The sequence below is a fragment of the Rhipicephalus microplus genome, unplaced genomic scaffold, assembly GCF_043290135.1.
Source record: "Rhipicephalus microplus isolate Deutch F79 unplaced genomic scaffold, USDA_Rmic scaffold_228, whole genome shotgun sequence".
NCBI classification, from domain to species: Eukaryota; Metazoa; Arthropoda; class Arachnida; order Ixodida; family Ixodidae; genus Rhipicephalus; species Rhipicephalus microplus.
Window position 1 is genome coordinate 100001 of NW_027464799.1, and position 15000 is coordinate 115000.

Genomic DNA, 15000 nt, shown 5'->3' on the forward strand with positions numbered 1-15000 from the left:
CACTCACTCGATCGCCATGTCTGTTTGCCACAGTTTTCCCGGTGGTGCCGCACCCGGGCTCGCCCCGGCTGACGCAGTTTTCGCGCCGCCCCGGCTGACGCGGTTTCGTGCCGCCCCGGCAGACGCGGTTTTCGCGCCGCCCCGGCTGACGCGGTTTCGTGCCGCCCCGGCAGACGCAGTTCGGACTTAGCACTTTTCGGCTGTGCCTGGCTGGCGGCCCACTCACTCGATCGCCATGTCTGTTTGCCACAGTTTTCCCGGTGGTGCCGCACCCGGGCTCGCCCCGGCTGACGCAGTTTTCGCGCCGCCCCGGCTGACGCGGTTTCGTGCCGCCCCGGCAGACGCGGTTTTCGCGCCGCCCCGGCTGACGCGGTTTCGTGCCGCCCCGGCAGACGCAGTTCGGACTTAGCACTTTTCGGCTGTGCCTGGCTGGCGGCCCACTCACTCGATCGCCATGTCTGTTTGCCACAGTTTTCCCGGTGGTGCCGCACCCGGGCTCGCCCCGGCAGACGCGTTTTTTTTTTTCTTTCGCCCCGGCTGACGCAGTTTTCGCGCCGCCCCGGCTGACGCGGTTTCGTGCCGCCCCGGCAGACGCGGTTTTTTGCGCCGCCCCGGCTGACGCGGTTTTTGCCGCCCCGGCTGACGCAGTTCGGACTTAGCACTTTTCGGCTGTGCCTGGCTGGCGGCCCACTCACTCGATCGCCATGTCTGTTTGCCACAGTTTTCCCGGTGGTGCCGCACCCGGGCTCGCCCCGGCTGACGCAGTTTTCGCGCCGCCCCGGCTGACGCGGTTTCGTGCCGCCCCGGCAGACGCGGTTTTCGCGCCGCCCCGGCTGACGCGGTTTCGTGCCGCCCCGGCAGACGCAGTTCGGACTTAGCACTTTTCGGCTGTGCCTGGCTGGCGGCCCACTCACTCGATCGCCATGTCTGTTTGCCACAGTTTTCCCGGTGGTGCCGCACCCGGGCTCGCCCCGGCTGACGCAGTTTTCGCGCCGCCCCGGCTGACGCGGTTTCGTGCCGCCCCGGCAGACGCGGTTTTCGCGCCGCCCCGGCTGACGCGGTTTCGTGCCGCCCCGGCAGACGCAGTTCGGACTTAGCACTTTTCGGCTGTGCCTGGCTGGCGGCCCACTCACTCGATCGCCATGTCTGTTTGCCACAGTTTTCCCGGTGGTGCCGCACCCGGGCTCGCCCCGGCTGACGCAGTTTTCGCGCCGCCCCGGCTGACGCGGTTTCGTGCCGCCCCGGCAGACGCGGTTTTCGCGCCGCCCCGGCTGACGCGGTTTCGTGCCGCCCCGGCAGACGCAGTTCGGACTTAGCACTTTTCGGCTGCCTGGCTGGCGGCCCACTCACTCGATCGCCATGTCTGTTTGCCACAGTTTTCCCGGTGGTGCCGCACCCGGGCTCGCCCCGGCTGACGCAGTTTTCGCGCCGCCCCGGCTGACGCGGTTTCGTGCCGCCCCGGCAGACGCGGTTTTCGCGCCGCCCCGGCTGACGCGGTTTCGTGCCGCCCCGGCAGACGCAGTTCGGACTTAGCACTTTTCGGCTGTGCCTGGCTGGCGGCCCACTCACTCGATCGCCATGTCTGTTTGCCACAGTTTTCCCGGTGGTGCCGCACCCGGGCTCGCCCCGGCAGACGCGTTTTTTTTTTCTTTCGCCCCGGCTGACGCAGTTTTCGCGCCGCCCCGGCTGACGCGGTTTCGTGCCGCCCCGGCAGACGCGGTTTTTTTGCGCCGCCCCGGCTGACGCGGTTTTTGCCGCCCCGGCTGACGCAGTTCGGACTTGGCACTTTTTGGCTGAGCCTGGCTGGTGGCCCACTCACTCGATCGCCATGTCTGTTAGCCACAGTTTTCCCGGTGGTGCCGCACCCGGGCTCGCCCCGGCTGACGCAGTTTTCGCGCCGCCCCGGCAGACGCGGTTTTCGCGCCGCCCCGGCTGACGCGGTTTTTGCCGCCCCGGCTGACGCAGTTCGGACTTGGCACTTTTTGGGCTGAGCCTGGCTGGCGGCCCACTCACTCGATCGCCATGTCTGTTTGCCACAGTCTTCCCGGTGGTGCCGCACCCGGGCTCGCCCCGGCAGACGCGTTTTTTTTTTCTTTCGCCCCGGCAGACGTGGTTCCCCCCCCCCCCCTTTTCGCTCGCCCCGGCTGACGAGGTTTTCGCGCCGCCCCGGCTGACGCAGTTTTCGCGCCGCCCCGGCTGACGCGGTTTCGTGCCGCCCCGGCTGACGCGGTTTTCGCGCCGCCCCGGCTGACGCGGTTTTTGCGTCGCCCCGGCTGACACGGTTCGGACTTTGCACTTTTCGGCTGTGCCTGGCTGGCGGCCCACTCACTCGATCGCCATGTCTGTTTGCCACAGTTTTCCCGGTGGTGCCGCACCCGGGCTCGCCCCGGCTGACGCAGTTTTCGCGCCGCCCCGGCTGACGCGGTTTCGTGCCGCCCCGGCAGACGCGGTTTTCGCGCCGCCCCGGCTGACGCGGTTTCGTGCCGCCCCGGCAGACGCAGTTCGGACTTAGCACTTTTCGGCTGTGCCTGGCTGGCGGCCCACTCACTCGATCGCCATGTCTGTTTGCCACAGTTTTCCCGGTGGTGCCGCACCCGGGCTCGCCCCGGCTGACGCAGTTTTCGCGCCGCCCCGGCTGACGCGGTTTCGTGCCGCCCCGGCAGACGCGGTTTTCGCGCCGCCCCGGCTGACGCGGTTTCGTGCCGCCCCGGCAGACGCAGTTCGGACTTAGCACTTTTCGGCTGTGCCTGGCTGGCGGCCCACTCACTCGATCGCCATGTCTGTTTGCCACAGTTTTCCCGGTGGTGCCGCACCCGGGCTCGCCCCGGCAGACGCGTTTTTTTTTTTCTTTTGCCCCGGCTGACGCAGTTTTCGCGCCGCCCCGGCTGACGCGGTTTCGTGCCGCCCCGGCAGACGCGGTTTTTTGCGCCGCCCCGGCTGACGCGGTTTTTGCCGCCCCGGCTGACGCAGTTCGGACTTAGCACTTTTCGGCTGTGCCTGGCTGGCGGCCCACTCACTCGATCGCCATGTCTGTTTGCCACAGTTTTCCCGGTGGTGCCGCACCCGGGCTCGCCCCGGCTGACGCAGTTTTCGCGCCGCCCCGGCTGACGCGGTTTCGTGCCGCCCCGGCAGACGCGGTTTTCGCGCCGCCCCGGCTGACGCGGTTTCGTGCCGCCCCGGCAGACGCAGTTCGGACTTAGCACTTTTCGGCTGTGCCTGGCTGGCGGCCCACTCACTCGATCGCCATGTCTGTTTGCCACAGTTTTCCCGGTGGTGCCGCACCCGGGCTCGCCCCGGCTGACGCAGTTTTCGCGCCGCCCCGGCTGACGCGGTTTCGTGCCGCCCCGGCAGACGCGGTTTTCGCGCCGCCCCGGCTGACGCGGTTTCGTGCCGCCCCGGCAGACGCAGTTCGGACTTAGCACTTTTCGGCTGTGCCTGGCTGGCGGCCCACTCACTCGATCGCCATGTCTGTTTGCCACAGTTTTCCCGGTGGTGCCGCACCCGGGCTCGCCCCGGCTGACGCAGTTTTCGCGCCGCCCCGGCTGACGCGGTTTCGTGCCGCCCCGGCAGACGCGGTTTTCGCGCCGCCCCGGCTGACGCGGTTTCGTGCCGCCCCGGCAGACGCAGTTCGGACTTAGCACTTTTCGGCTGTGCCTGGCTGGCGGCCCACTCACTCGATCGCCATGTCTGTTTGCCACAGTTTTCCCGGTGGTGCCGCACCCGGGCTCGCCCCGGCAGACGCGTTTTTTTTTTCTTTCGCCCCGGCTGACGCAGTTTTCGCGCCGCCCCGGCTGACGCGGTTTCGTGCCGCCCCGGCAGACGCGGTTTTTTTGCGCCGCCCCGGCTGACGCGGTTTTTGCCGCCCCGGCTGACGCAGTTCGGACTTGGCACTTTTTGGCTGAGCCTGGCTGGTGGCCCACTCACTCGATCGCCATGTCTGTTAGCCACAGTTTTCCCGGTGGTGCCGCACCCGGGCTCGCCCCGGCTGACGCAGTTTTCGCGCCGCCCCGGCAGACGCGGTTTTCGCGCCGCCCCGGCTGACGCGGTTTTTGCCGCCCCGGCTGACGCAGTTCGGACTTGGCACTTTTTGGGCTGAGCCTGGCTGGCGGCCCACTCACTCGATCGCCATGTCTGTTTGCCACAGTCTTCCCGGTGGTGCCGCACCCGGGCTCGCCCCGGCAGACGCGTTTTTTTTTTCTTTCGCCCCGGCAGACGTGGTTCCCCCCCCCCCCCTTTTCGCTCGCCCCGGCTGACGAGGTTTTCGCGCCGCCCCGGCTGACGCAGTTTTCGCGCCGCCCCGGCTGACGCGGTTTCCTGCCGCCCCGGCTGACGCGGTTTTCGCGCCGCCCCGGCTGACGCGGTTTTTGCGTCGCCCCGGCTGACACGGTTCGGACTTTGCACTTTTCGGCTGTGCCTGGCTGGCGGCCCACTCACTCGATCGCCATGTCTGTTTGCCACAGTTTTCCCGGTGGTGCCGCACCCGGGCTCGCCCCGGCTGACGCAGTTTTCGCGCCGCCCCGGCTGACGCGGTTTCGTGCCGCCCCGGCAGACGCGGTTTTCGCGCCGCCCCGGCTGACGCGGTTTCGTGCCGCCCCGGCAGACGCAGTTCGGACTTAGCACTTTTCGGCTGTGCCTGGCTGGCGGCCCACTCACTCGATCGCCATGTCTGTTTGCCACAGTTTTCCCGGTGGTGCCGCACCCGGGCTCGCCCCGGCTGACGCAGTTTTCGCGCCGCCCCGGCTGACGCGGTTTCGTGCCGCCCCGGCAGACGCGGTTTTTGCGCCGCCCCGGCTGACGCGGTTTTTGCCGCCCCGGCTGACGCGGTTTCGTGCCGCCCCGGCAGACGCAGTTCGGACTTAGCACTTTTCGGCTGTGCCTGGCTGGCGGCCCACTCACTCGATCGCCATGTCTGTTTGCCACAGTTTTCCCGGTGGTGCCGCACCCGGGCTCGCCCCGGCAGACGCGTTTTTTTTTTTCTTTTGCCCCGGCTGACGCAGTTTTCGCGCCGCCCCGGCTGACGCGGTTTCGTGCCGCCCCGGCAGACGCGGTTTTTTGCGCCGCCCCGGCTGACGCGGTTTTTGCCGCCCCGGCTGACGCAGTTCGGACTTAGCACTTTTCGGCTGTGCCTGGCTGGCGGCCCACTCACTCGATCGCCATGTCTGTTTGCCACAGTTTTCCCGGTGGTGCCGCACCCGGGCTCGCCCCGGCTGACGCAGTTTTCGCGCCGCCCCGGCTGACGCGGTTTCGTGCCGCCCCGGCAGACGCGGTTTTCGCGCCGCCCCGGCTGACGCGGTTTCGTGCCGCCCCGGCAGACGCAGTTCGGACTTAGCACTTTTCGGCTGTGCCTGGCTGGCGGCCCACTCACTCGATCGCCATGTCTGTTTGCCACAGTTTTCCCGGTGGTGCCGCACCCGGGCTCGCCCCGGCTGACGCAGTTTTCGCGCCGCCCCGGCTGACGCGGTTTCGTGCCGCCCCGGCAGACGCGGTTTTCGCGCCGCCCCGGCTGACGCGGTTTCGTGCCGCCCCGGCAGACGCAGTTCGGACTTAGCACTTTTCGGCTGTGCCTGGCTGGCGGCCCACTCACTCGATCGCCATGTCTGTTTGCCACAGTTTTCCCGGTGGTGCCGCACCCGGGCTCGCCCCGGCAGACGCGTTTTTTTTTTTCTTTCGCCCCGGCTGACGCAGTTTTCGCGCCGCCCCGGCTGACGCGGTTTCGTGCCGCCCCGGCAGACGCGGTTTTTTTGCGCCGCCCCGGCTGACGCGGTTTTTGCCGCCCCGGCTGACGCAGTTCGGACTTGGCACTTTTTGGCTGAGCCTGGCTTGTGGCCCACTCACTCGATCGCCATGTCTGTTAGCCACAGTTTTCCCGGTGGTGCCGCACCCGGGCTCGCCCCGGCTGACGCAGTTTTCGCGCCGCCCCGGCAGACGCGGTTTTCGCGCCGCCCCGGCTGACGCGGTTTTTGCCGCCCCGGCTGACGCAGTTCGGACTTGGCACTTTTTGGGCTGAGCCTGGCTGGCGGCCCACTCACTCGATCGCCATGTCTGTTTGCCACAGTCTTCCCGGTGGTGCCGCACCCGGGCTCGCCCGGGCAGACGCGTTTTTTTTTTCTTTCGCCCCGGCAGACGTGGTTCCCCCCCCCCCCCCTTTTCGCTCGCCCCGGCTGACGAGGTTTTCGCGCCGCCCCGGCTGACGCAGTTTTCGCGCCGCCCCGGCTGACGCGGTTTCGTGCCGCCCCGGCTGACGCGGTTTTCGCGCCGCCCCGGCTGACGCGGTTTTTGCGTCGCCCCGGCTGACACGGTTCGGACTTTGCACTTTTCGGCTGTGCCTGGCTGGCGGCCCACTCACTCGATCGCCATGTCTGTTTGCCACAGTTTTCCCGGTGGTGCCGCACCCGGGCTTGCCCCGGCAGACGCGTTTTTTTTTTTTCTTTTCGCCCCGGCTGACGCAGTTTTCGCCCCGCCCCGGCTGACGCGGTTTCGTGCCGCCCCGGCAGACGCGGTTTTTTGCGCCGCCCCGGCTGACGCGGTTTTTGCCGCCCCGGCTGACGCAGTTCGGACTTTGCACTTTTTGGCTGAGCCTGGCTGGCGGCCCACTCACTCGATCGCCATGTCTGTTTGCCACAGTTTTCCCGGTGGTGCCGCACCCGGGCTCGCCCCGGCAGACGCGTTTTTTTTTTTCCTTCGCCCCGGCAGACGTGGTTCCCCCCCCCCCTCCGTCTTTCTTTTTGTTTTTTTTTTTCGCCGCGGCTGAAGAGGATTTTTCGGTGCCTCGACGCCCCGGTAGTCGCGGTTTTTCCGTTTCCGCACGGCCCCGGCTGACGCTGCTCGGTCACAGTCGCCTTTTGTGAGGATTGCAGACTTCTTGAGCGCGGGTGTTTTTTTTTTGTTGTTGTTGTTGTTTTATTACGCATTCGCTCCAGCAGACGCTGTTTAGACTTTTTGTTTCCTCTTTTATCCTGCGACGAGGTGACGAGGTTTATTCGGTGCCCCGCCGCCCCGGCTGAAGTGATTTTTCCTGTCCCGTGCCGCCCCGGCTGACGCGGTTGGGACTTCGCGTTTGTTCGGCCGCCACGGGTTTTGGCGCACTCGCTCGGTTGCTTGTTGTTGCCACTTGTTGCGAACCCAGGTTTCTTGAGCGAGCGCGGGCGTTTTTTCTTCCTTTCTTTCTTTGTTCTATGTGTTAGCGAATCGGCCTTTAATATCACACGAGGACTCACAACCAACAATTTTCAGTTTGAAGTGTAAAAAATCTGCAGGTGTTGACGTAACTGACTTGCCCCGTACCCTTGAGTACATCCATGAAGTTCTCGTAGTACTACTAAATCGCATTATTCCAAGTGGAGAAATTCCCATAAACTTGCAAACCTCTACACGAAAATCGGTGCGCGTGATAAAGTTGAAAATTATCGTCCGATATCAAATGTGCCTTCTATAACACAAATTCTAGGAAAAAAAAAAAAACACTTGTTCGCCGTTTTCTGCGCCGTGACTGGCAGCACTCCGGCGAAGCGAAACGGGGTCGATTCGAGCACGATATCGGCGTCTTTCGACGTGCTCGCCGGCGACCGTCGCACGAGTACGTCGCACGAGCGCGTCTGCCGGGGCGCCGTTTGCGAAGCCGACGCAAAAGTGGGAACCGCCGCTCGGATGATCGCCGCTTTCGGCAGAGTGAGTGTTGGCACTCCGGGGAAGCGAAACAGCGTGAATGCGCCCACGAAATCGGCGTATTTTGAAGTGCCCGCCGGCGACCGTCGCACGAGTACGGTAAACCGCGTCAGCCGGGGCGTAGTTCGGGACGCCGACGAAAAAGTGGGAAGCGCAACTCGGATCTTCGCCGTTTTTGCAGGAGTGAGTGGCGGCCCTCCTGCGAGACCAAGAAGCATCGATTCGTGCACGAATTCGGCGCCTTTCGACGTGATCGCCGGCGACCGTCGCTCGAGTAGGGCAAACCGCGTCTGCCGGGGCGGGCTTCGGGACGCCGATGCGAAAGTGGGAAACGCTGCTCGGATGTTCGCCGTTTTTGGCCGAGTGAGTGCTGGCACTCGGGCGAAGCCAAACGGGGCCGATTACGGCACGATATCGGCGTCTTTCGACGTGCCCGGCGGCGACCGTCGCACGAGTACGGTAAACCGCGTCAGCCCGGGCGGAGTTCGGGACGCCGATGCGAAAGTGGAGAACGCCGCTCGGATCTTCGCCGTTTTTGGAGGAGTGAGTGGCGGCACTCCGGAGAAGCCAAGGAGCGCCAATTAGCGCACGATATCGGCGTCTTTCGACGCGCTCGCCGGCGACCGTCGAACGAGTAGGGCAAACCGCGTCTGCCGGGGCGGGGTTTACGACGCCGACGCAAAAGTGGGAACCGCCGCTCGGATGTTGGCCGTTTTTGGCAGAGTGAGTGCTGGCACACCGGCGACGCGAAAGAGCGCGAAAGCGCCCACGAAAGTGGCGTATTTGGACGTGCTTGACGGCGACCGCTGCAGGAGTACGAAAAACCACGTCAGCCGGGGCGAGCGACCCACGGCGGTCTGGGTGCTTATCGCTGCTATTATAGGGGCACCCCGGCAGACGCAGAAAAAAAAAATTTTTTTTCGACCTTCTTTTTTGCTGGTCGAGCTCGGGTAACCCAGGTCGCAATGGGAGCCGCGCACGAAAGCGGCGTCGCGAGACGCGTTCGCGGTCGCTAGTCGCACGAGCTCGGCAACCGCGTCAGCCGGCGCGGAGTTCGGGATGCCGACGGCTAAGTGGGTACCGCTGCTCGGATGTTCGCCGTTTTTGGCCGAGTGAGTGCTGGCACTCCGGCGAAGCGAAACGGGGCCGATTCGGGCACGATATCGGCGTATTTAGACGTGCTCGCCGGCGACCGTCGCACGAGTACGGCAAAGCGCGTCTGCCGGGGCGAGGTTTGCGATGCCGACGAAAAAGTGGGAAGCGCCGCTCGGATCTTCGCCGTTTTTGCAGGAGTGAGTGGCGGCCCTCCTGCGAGACCAAGAAGCATCGACTCGCGCACGATATCGGTGTCTTTCGACGTGCCCGCCGGCCACCGCCGCACGAGTACGGCAAACCGCGTATGCCGGGGCGGGGTTGGCGACGCCGACGCAAAAGTGGGAACCGCCACTAGGATGTTCGCCGTTTTTGGCAGAGTGAGTGCTGGCACACCGGCGACGCGAAAGAGCGCGAAAGCGCCCACGAAAGTGGCGTATTTGGACGTGCTTGACGGCGACCGCTGCAGGAGTACGAAAAACCACGTCAGCCGGGGCGAGCGACCCACGGCGGTCTGGGTGCTTATCGCTGCTATTATAGGGGCACCCCGGCAGACGCAGAAAAAAAAAATTTTTTTTCGACCTTCTTTTTTGCTGGTCGAGCTCGGGTAACCCAGGTCGCAATGGGAGCCGCGCACGAAAGCGGCGTCGCGAGACGCGTTCGCGGTCGCTAGTCGCACGAGCTCGGCAACCGCGTCAGCCGGCGCGGAGTTCGGGATGCCGACGGCTAAGTGGGTACCGCTGCTCGGATGTTCGCCGTTTTTGGCCGAGTGAGTGCTGGCACTCCGGCGAAGCGAAACGGGGCCGATTCGGGCACGATATCGGCGTATTTCGACGTGCTCGCCGGCGACCGTCGCACGAGTACGGCAAAGCGCGTCTGCCGGGGCGAGGTTTGCGATGCCGACGAAAAAGTGGGAAGCGCCGCTCGGATCTTCGCCGTTTTTGCAGGAGTGAGTGGCGGCCCTCCTGCGAGACCAAGAAGCATCGACTCGCGCACGATATCGGTGTCTTTCGACGTGCCCGCCGGCCACCGCCGCACGAGTACGGCAAACCGCGTATGCCGGGGCGGGGTTGGCGACGCCGACGCAAAAGTGGGAACCGCCACTAGGATGTTCGCCGTTTTTGGCAGAGTGAGTGCTGGCACTCCGGCGAAGCGAAAGAGCGCGAATGCGCCCACGAAAGTGGCGTGTTTGGACGTGCTTGACGACGACCACCGCAGGAAAACGAAAAACCACGTCAGCCGGGGCGAGCGACCCATGGCGGTCTGGGTGCTTATCGCTGCTATTATAGGGGCACCCCGGCAGACGCAAAAAAAAAAAAAAATTTTTTTTCGACATTCTTTCTTGCTCGTCGACCTCGGGTGACCCAGGTCGCAGTGGGAGCCGCGCACGAAAGCGGCGTCGCGAGACGGCTTCGCGGTCGCTAGTCGCACGAGCTCGGCAACCGCGTCTGCCGGGGCGGAGTTCGGGACGCCGACGGCTAAGTGGGAACCGCCGCTCGGATGTTCGCCGTTTGTGGCCGAGTGAGTGCTGGCACTCCGGCGAAGCCAAACGGGGCCGATTCCGGCACGATATCGGCGTCTTTCTACGTGCTCGCCGGCGACCGTCGCACGAGTACGGCAAAGTGCGTCTGCCGGGGCGGGGTTTGCGACGCGTACGCAATAGTGAGAACCGTCGCTCGGATGTTCGTCGTCTTTCGCCGAGCCAGTGCTGGCACTCCGGCGAAGCCGAACGGAGCCGATTCGGGCACGATATCGGCGTCTTTCCACGTGCTCGCCGGCGACCGTCGCACGAGTACGGTAAACCGCGTCAGCCGGGGCGGAGTTCGGGACGCCGATGCGAAAGTGGGAAGCGCCGCTCGGATCTTCGCCGTTTTTGGAGGAGTCAGTGGCGGCACTCCGGTGAAGCCAAGGTGCGCCAATTCGCGCACGATATCGGCGTCTTTCGACGTGCCCGCCGGCCACCGTCGCACGAGTACGGCAAACCTCGTCTGCCGGGGCGGGGTTTGCGACGCCGACGCAAAAGTGGGAACCGCCGCTCGGATGTTCGCCGTTTTTGGCAGAGTGAGTGCTGGCACTCCGGCGAAGCGAAAGAGCGTGAATGCGCCCACGAAAGTAGCGTATTTGGACGTGCTTGACGGCGACCGCCGCAGGAGTACGAAAAACCACGTCAGCCGGGGCGAGCGACCCACGGCGGTCTGGGTGCTTATCGCTGCTATTATAGGGGCACCCCGGCAGACGCAGAAAGAAAAAAAAAAAATGGGGACATGGCGTGCGTCACCGTGCGGCTTCGCAGCGTTGCCGAAGTCGCCGAGCCCTTCGACTGAGCCGAACGGCGGACAGGGAACGTTGGTCGGCCGTTCTAACCTGTCGGTGCCACGCCGAGACGTCGTTAAGGAAAACCGCGTCGTGGGCCTCTACGACGCCGTCGAGTCGTTGTACGTTTGGTGTCCAGCGTGTCGGCGGCGAGTAGCGGACACGTCGTTCACGACTTCGGTCTTTCGCAGTCGACGCGAACTTGCGGAGAGTCGTGGTGCCTCACGTTTTCGGCAGAAACCGCGGCGGAATTTTCCCGTGCGTGCGCGCACGACCTCGGTGCTGTGCCGTCAGCGTAGTGTTGCACAAACTCGTGGCCTACCCAAGGTGCGGTACGTTTGCGGCCGTATCCTCGGTGGGAATTTCGTGAGTAGGGTCGCAAATTCTACGACCTCGGCGGGTTTGAGAGCGACGTAGACTTGTGGCACGCTCAACGTGCCACACGTTTCGGGGCACACCCGCGGTGAAATTTTCTCGAGTACGCTCGTATTAGTGCCCAAGGAGGTCTGGGTACTTATCGCTGCTATTATGTGGGGGTTCTCGTGAGCGGCGTACGCGAAAGCGACCGGGTGTCTGATATGCGGCGGGCTTCGGCCTCGTCAAGCGTGTCCTCGGGTCTGCTCCAGGGTAATCCACGGCAGTCGTCTGCAGCCTCATCCGCTTGATGCGTTAGGGGCTGGTTGTCGGACGGTGCCGTTTTACCACGATATCGAGGTGTGTTCCGTGTCGTCCTCGGGCGATTCAGATGCGAAAGCGCCGAAGACGCGGGCGTGACCCGTCGTCTGGCGGCTTTGCAGTCTCGGCTCCGTTGCTAGTTCCGGCCGGTCCACCGACAGTGCAGCGGGCTTGGGCAACCCGCACGGCGCGACCGAGTCGATGCAACGAAAAAGAGCGAGCATGAACGTGCTTCTTGCCGCACGGCTCCCACTCGTCTTTCGGGAAGGTTGTGCCGTAGCGAGCTCGAACGCCGTCATCTCGGAGTGCAAAATAAGCGTGTTGGGGCGCCTGAAGGTGGCCTCCGCCGCACACAGACTGCGTCCGGCCCGCCGAAGGCGAGGACGGACGCGCAGTCGAACGATTACCTGGTTGATCCTGCCAGTAATCATATGCTTGTCTCAAAGATTAAGCCATGCATGTCTAAGTACATGCCGAAATAAGGCGAAACCGCGAATGGCTCATTAAATCAGTTATGGTTCCTTAGATCGTTTCTTCCTACTTGGATAACTGTGGCAATTCTAGAGCTAATACATGCAGTGAGCCTGGAGCCCTTTGGGTAACGGGTGCTTTTATTAGACCAAGATCGATCGGGTTTCGGCCCGTATTGTGTGGTGACTCTGGATAACTTTGTGCTGATCGCATGGCCACGAGCCGGCGACGTTTCTTTCAAGTGTCTGCCTTATCAACTTTCGATGGTAGGTTACTTGCTTACCATGGTTGTTACGGGTAACGGAGAATCAGGGTTCGATTCCGGAGAGGGAGCCTGAGAAACGGCTACCACATCCAAGGAAGGCAGCAGGCGCGCAAATTACCCACTCCCGGCACGGGGAGGTAGTGACGAAAAATAACAATACGGGACTCTTTTGAGGCCCCGTAATTGAAATGAGTACACTCTAAATCCTTTAACGAGGATCAATTGGAGGGCAAGTCTGGTGCCAGCAGCCGCGGTAATTCCAGCTCCAATAGCGTATACTAAAGCTGCTGCGGTTAAAAAGCTCGTAGTTGGATCTCAGTTCCAGACGAGTAGTGCATCTACCCGATGCGACGGCTCGGACTGAACATCATGCCGGTTCTTTCTTGGTGCACTTCATTGTGTGCCTCGAGATGGCCGGTGCTTTTACTTTGAAAAAATTAGAGTGCTCAACGCAGGCGAGTCGCCTGAATAAACTTGCATGGAATAATAGAACAAGACCTCGTTTCTGTTCTGTTGGTTTTTGGAATACGAGGTAATGATTAAGAGGGACGGACGGGGGCATTCGTATTGCGGCGCTAGAGGTGAAATTCTTGGACCGTCGCAAGACGAACTACTGCGAAAGCATTTGCCAAGAATGTTTTCATTGATCAAGAACGAAAGTCAGAGGTTCGAAGGCGATCAGATACCGCCCTAGTTCTGACCATAAACGATGCCAACCAGCGATCCGCCTGAGTTACTCAAATGACTCGGCGGGCAGCTTCCGGGAAACCAAAGTATTTGGGTTCCGGGGGAAGTATGGTTGCAAAGCTGAAACTTAAAGGAATTGACGGAAGGGCACCACCAGGAGTGGAGCCTGCGGCTTAATTTGACTCAACACGGGAAAACTTACCCGGCCCGGACACTGGGAGGATTGACAGATTGAGAGCTCTTTCTTGATTCGGTGGATGGTGGTGCATGGCCGTTCTTAGTTGGTGGAGCGATTTGTCTGGTTAATTCCGATAACGAACGAGACTCTAGCCTATTAAATAGGTGCGGGGTTCCCAGCACCTTACAACCTTCTTAGAGGGACAAGCGGCTCCTAGCCGCACGAAACAGAGCAATAACAGGTCTGTGATGCCCTTAGATGTCCGGGGCCGCACGCGCGCTACACTGAAGGAAGCAGCGTGTCTTTATCCCTGTCTGAAAAGACTGGGTAACCCGTGGAACTTCTTTCGTGATTGGGATAGGGGCTTGCAATTGTTCCCCTTGAACGAGGAATTCCCAGTAAGCGCGAGTCATAAGCTCGCGTTGATTACGTCCCTGCCCTTTGTACACACCGCCCGTCGCTACTACCGATTGAATGATTTAGTGAGGTCTTCGGACCGATGTCCGGCGCGGCCTTTCGGTTGCGCCGGTCTGTTGGAAAGATGACCAAACTTGATCATTTAGAGGAAGTAAAAGTCGTAACAAGGTTTCCGTAGGTGAACCTGCGGAAGGATCATTAACGGATTGTGAAGGGTGAGCGCCTCAGCTGCGTCTGCGCCCGACACTTTCTGCCGCTGACCCCGTTTGGACGCGGGGTCGGCTTTTCCCCACGGGGCTGCCTGAATGTGGAGCGGCACCCCGTGACAAATTGTTGCGCCCAGCGGACGCCAACACCGCGACCTTGGACGGTCGGCCAGGTGGCGGACGCGGGTACAAACGGCGCAACGCACTCATAGGTCGGCTTTCGACCCGCCACTGCACCGTGGCTCGAAGCGCTCGAAATGCGCGACCCGACCGCTGCGGGACCGCCTAGTACTGTAAACAGGAGCGGCGGAGCGCGAACGGCGAGTCGTGGTTACGTCGGTAGAAGGCGAGGCTGCGCGTTCCCGAAACGCCAGCCGAGTGCCCTCCCGACCGTTCGAGCGTGCAAGAACGAGACCCGACAATCGCGCGGCGACTGCCAAGTACGAGAGGAACGGCACAAGCGTCGGCGGTCGGTCAAGGAACTGGCGATGTGACGGGTCCGCTGTGCACCAGTGCATACCGTCCCGCCGTCCGCGGCAAGCGCCTCCGCGTCCTCGGGTGACGGAGGCTGCCGGTCGGTTCTTGCAGGCGAGGGATCTCGCTGGCACCGGTTCGCGTTGACGCGCGGCCGGTCATGGCACGGCGATGCGACGGCCGAGGTGCGCAGTACTCGATGGAGGAACCGCACGCTCCGATGACCGTCCCGCCCTCCGCGGCGTATGCGTACCGACCGTAATGGTTGCAGCAGCGCCGGCCGGCTTTTGAATTCGCCACACGAAACACGGTGCGAGATCGCGGTTAGGGGAGCGTCGACGTTGCCAGGCGTTTTGCTTGCTGCCGAGGGAAAGGCGGCACGGCCACGTCGCGCTCGTCGCGATTAGCGGGTCTGCGCGCTTTGGGAAGGTGCCGCAACGACTTGCCGAAAGAGGAAGCACGGAAGAACGAGGGACTTGGACGTCCCGACAATTGAACGCACTTGCGGCCAGGCCCTTGCTGGCTTCGTTCTTCCGCCTCGAGTAGGCTCGTACGCG

General features: G+C 63.2%; 1 non-coding gene across 1 annotated transcript; it reads left to right on the forward strand.

The window, feature by feature from the left end:
* Positions 1-12149: 12149 nt before the first annotated feature.
* Positions 12150-13964, forward strand: LOC142792562 (small subunit ribosomal RNA). The gene has a single exon (XR_012891026.1). It is a non-coding gene; the product is annotated as a small subunit ribosomal RNA (ribosomal RNA).
* The last annotated feature ends 1036 nt before the right edge of the window (positions 13965-15000 follow it).